This window comes from Hipposideros armiger, unplaced genomic scaffold (genome assembly GCF_001890085.2).
Source record: "Hipposideros armiger isolate ML-2016 unplaced genomic scaffold, ASM189008v1 scaffold_739, whole genome shotgun sequence".
In the NCBI taxonomy this organism is placed as follows: domain Eukaryota; kingdom Metazoa; phylum Chordata; class Mammalia; order Chiroptera; family Hipposideridae; genus Hipposideros; species Hipposideros armiger.
This window is the reverse complement of record NW_017732089.1, coordinates 332,839-337,770: the sequence shown is the minus strand read 5'-3', so window position 1 is coordinate 337,770 and position 4,932 is coordinate 332,839.

Below are 4,932 nucleotides of genomic sequence, written 5' to 3'. Positions count from 1 at the left end.
TCAGCATCTTAGCTGTGGAGGGCAGTGTCACTGGCCCTCATATGTGGGATCCGAACTGGGGCCCTCTGGCGTCCCAAGCCAGTTCTTAACCAACACACCTCTCGGCCGGCCCAAGGACATGTTTTTGAGGTGCCTGAGCAACAACTACATGGAACCATCCAGAACACACTTGAAAATGGCAGGTCTGGAGGGGGAGTGAGAGGCCTGGGCTAGAAATATAAATTTGGGAGGTGAGTCAGCCTTTCTTCAGGAGTTGAGCTATGAGAATCAATGAAGGGACTTGGAGATAGTGTGTAGAGTGAGAAGAGGGTCAAGCAGCAGAAAATTCAGGTTTGATTACTTACAAAATTTTTTTGGTCATTGGCTACTTTGGTGATACAGCACATGTGGGTTGTGGGAGATGGGAGTCCAGGCTGAAGGGGCTGAACTGGCACTTTCTGTGTGTCAGGCGCTGTGCTACAAGCTTCACATTTTGGGGGAATAGAGAATTGGGAGAGGCGAGGTGAAAATTATGTCTCATAGTCAAAGTTATTCTTGAAAATTCTTACCCCGTCATTTAGGTACAGCATGTGTTAGTTTTGAGTAAAACACAGTATGTGGCAGTATACATACAATGAGGTGCAGGATAAAATTTTATTTTAAAGAAAAAGGAGAAAGCATATTAAAAAGAAAGATGTGAACCTGAACACTTGTCATCCACCCAACCTGGATATTCTTGGAGTGTGACAAGAAAAATAATGACATCATGACTGTGGATAGTGGCTTGTGATGAATATTAGTGCAGGACCTGTGTGATACCCAAATGGACAAAGGCTTAGGGGACAGAGAGTAAGACTACGCCACAGTGGACTATAGTTCTGCTTGAAAAATTGACCACACCTGCTCAGCTGCTGGTTGCTTCAAACACGGTATTCACCAGTTGTTGCCACTTGATCTCAAACTGCGCAAACATTTCTTGATAATAGCTCAAATATTCCATAATGCTACAAATAATTTTTTCACTTTTTTATTGATATGCAACATATATAAAGTACACTAATCTTAAACTGCTCAGTGAATTTTTACACATTTATATGCTGTATGACCACCATTTCCAGCGTCAAGATCAGGTACATTTGCAGCATCCCAGAAAGCTCCTTTTTGTCCTTTCCCTAATACTACATCCCTAAAAGTAACTACCATTTGACCTCTATCAGTATAGATTAACTTTGCCTCTTTTTCAATTTCACATAAATTACACTGTATAATTTTTTTTATTTTTAAAAAACTTTATTGGGGAACAGTGTATTTCTCCAGGACCCATCAGCTCCAAGTCAAGTTGTCTTCAATCTAGTTGTGGAGGGCGCAGCTCACTTGCCCATGTGGGAATTGAACCGGCACTCTAACCACCTGAGCTAACTGGCTGCCCCACATATCGGTTGTCAAAAAAGTCACGACGTATTTTTTCTGTTTTTTGTTGCAAAAATGCACCATGACTTTTCCGACAACCCAATAGTATGTATTCTTTTGTCTGACTTATTTTTCTCAACAGTATGTCTGAGAGTCATTCATGTTGTTGCATGAAATAGTAGCTCATTATTTTCATTGTTTTACAGTATTCCATTATATGAATATACCAAAATGTATCTATTCTACTGTTGATGGGCTCTGAGTGGTTTCTAGTTTTTAGCTATTATAGAGAAAGCTACTATGTACGGTATTATACAAGTGGTTTTTTTTTTTAAGATTTTTATTGGGGAATTGGGGGAAGGGAAACAGACAAGTTGCTGTCCTTTTTGTTCTTCAGTCTAGTTGTGGAGGACGTTGCTTCACTGGCCCAAGTTGGCACCATCATTGCGCTCTTCCCGGGCGAGGCAGATCAGTCGCCGGCTTCTGGACGGCCACTCACTGCGGCTTGAGGGCCGCTCACGCTGGCTGCTGGCTACACACAGTAGCCCATGGCAACCCACTGCCACAGGGACTGCAGCCTACGCCGTCGCCCGCGACTCACTGCAGCCCAGCTCCAGGTTGAGCTGTTGTTCAGCATCTTAGCTGTAGAGGGCAGTGTCACTGGCCCTCATATGTGGGACCCGAACCAGGGCCCTCTGGCGTCCCAAGCCAGCTCTTAACCAACACATCACATGGCCGGCCCTATACAAGTTTTTTGGTGGACCTAGGCACTCAATTTTATTGGGTGCACACTTAGGTGCAAAATTGCGGGGTTATAAAAACTTACCATGTATATGAGTAGATTTAACCACATGTAATTTTCAAGTTTCTCTCCATAGAGCACTTTTATTTAGAAATTAAATCATTCAGAGCCGGCTGAGTGGCGCATTGGTTAGGAGCTGGCTTGGAACGCCAGCAGCAGGGCCCTGGTTCGGATCCCACATGAGGGCCAGTGACACTGCCCTCTACAGCTAAGATGATGAACAACTGCTCAACCGGAGCTGGGCTGCCGTGAGTCACCTGTAACGGCATAGGTTGCAGCCCCTGCTGCACTGGGCTGCCATAAGCTACTGTGTGTGGCCGGCAGCCAGCGTGAGTGGCCGGCAGCCGGTGTGCGCTTCCAAGAGCCGGTGTGAGCTGCCAAGAGCCGTCGTGAGCGGCTGTCCAGAGGCCGGCGACTGATCTGCCTCACCCGGGAAGAGCACAATGATGATACCAACATGGGCCAGTGAAGCAACGTCCCCCACAACTAGACTGAAGAACAAAAAGGACAGCAACTTGTCTGTTCCCTTTCCCCCGATTCCCCAGCGCTGTTCCCCTCCCCCAATTCCCCAATCAAATCTTTAAAAAAAAGAAAGAAATTAAATCATTCAGGTATTTGGCAGCATGGAACACTTTGACATACACATGAAAATTTGAATGGGCCTTCTCTTACTGTTCATCATATCTTTGTCTTCTGGGGATTTTATCAGTCCCTCAAGCTTTTTATTAGTGTTTCTCTGTTGCTCTCAAAAAGCTCTTCTATTCTTTCACAAGGCCACCACCATCCACTTGCTAGGCCAGTTTAACAATGTTTCAGTTCTTTGTCTATAGAAAACGCTTAAAAATCCAAAGCACAGTCTTCTTACCATGCATGGACTGGTTTAGGCTTGATTGTTTCCATGCCTGTTTAATATAAATGATGCAACTGGCAATACTGAAGAACTTCCAACTCTTTCAGCTATTTACCACATTAATATTAGGGTCAGCATTCATGGCTCTGGGAGTCAGGGAGGAGTCAGCCTCATGTATGTAGGTTTGAAACAGCAAATCATGCTTAGATCAGCAGAGTGAAGGATATGGGTGATGTTGGGGGGACTTTGATGTCTTTATGAGCACACTCATAAAGTGTGTGGGACCTTAGCATAGTACTGCTGTCTGCGATCAGCAACACTGAAGTCAAGGCCTTTCTCTTCGAGTTCCTACTCGACTTCTAGAATGGAGAACTGTAAAAACAAATCAGGAAAAGCCCTGCAGTCCCACAGGAATTTGCATTTGATTGCTAGAGTACAATTAGATTAATTAATTAATTAATTCATTCATTCATTTTTACAGCACTAGGATCTGTATCCCTGTAGAACATGCCTGACTTTATTAAATACAGAGCTACCCTGCCACCATGAGAGGGAGGGAGGGGTGGTCGCAAGGTCATTAGTTGCTTTCATATCAGGGCCTGTGTCTCTAGTTTGTAAATATAAAAGCATTTGGGCTCCCCCCTCCTCACCACCACCAGAAGTACCAGCTTCATTACGATCTGGAAGATAGCCCTTTGGTCATTAATTCCTTTCAGTAGCTCTGGGTGAGTTTTACTGCCTGCTCCTCCACAGATAACAGCCTCACCAACAGTTTGCATGTTTTTGAGGTTAAAGTGGTTTCTAAAATTCTTATGCCATCTGTGGCTGATTTTGAAATCCTTCCATCTGAAGGCTGTCTTCACTGGCAGGAGGTTTGAACTGTGACTTGAGACCAAGAGCTTTTTCTTTTCTTTTTTTTTTTTTGCCACATATTGCCATTTTTAGGCACAGATTTCTGGTTCATTTCTTCCAGGCATAAATTTAGTGCTCTTTCAGTCTTCATTAAAGATTTATCACATGTACTTTGCTGTCACAGGAGCAATTATAGGAGAACTTGACCTGGCTTCACGAATTTGTTGAATCTTCATTGTATATGTGAATTTCTTGAGGTCATATTCATGTGCCACAATGGAGATGGACATACCACCTGTCAGTAAGCTAGTTTATTTCCCCCCCAGCATATTAAGAAATTGCTGTTTCTTTGGTTGGGTGCCAAATGAAATGGTTGATTTGCCTTCGGATGTTATACAGTCGTGTTCTACAGAAAAGAGGCATCTTAACACACCGGAATCTAGTTTTACAAACAAAACACTACTATCACAAGATACACACACTGAAAAGCCCAGAACTGATGCCAAGAGAACACAGTTGTCTCCCATCTAACACCCTAGTGAAATGTATGCTGGAGACCTTCTGCCCTATTTAATATGAGTATTGTTGGATTCATGTTAAGTGTGTCTATGATGAAACGCCACCATATCTCATTTAAACCTTACAACAAAGATATCCCAATTTTTACAGATTCGTAAACCGAAGCTGGGAAAGGTTAAACCACTTATTCAAGACCAGAGCTGCTGGTTAACGGCAGCGTTAGGATTCAAAAACGGCAAAATACTCTGCAAAACGCAAGGGCGGTTACGAGATGGCGATTGCGGAAAATGTCAGCCCCAACAAGATACCACGACCCGCGCCGCAGCCTGGGGTGCCTATTAGGTAACCGTGGCAGAGCACCAGCGGGCGGGGCCGCTGAGTCAACGCGGCCGGCGGTCACGTGGGCGGGCGACGACCCAAGTGGCTCACGCGTCCCCCAGCGGCCGCACCCGTTACTGGAGTTTCTTCCCAGCCCGCTCCACCCGCCGGCCGCGTTGGCGCTAGGAGCCCTCAACCTAGG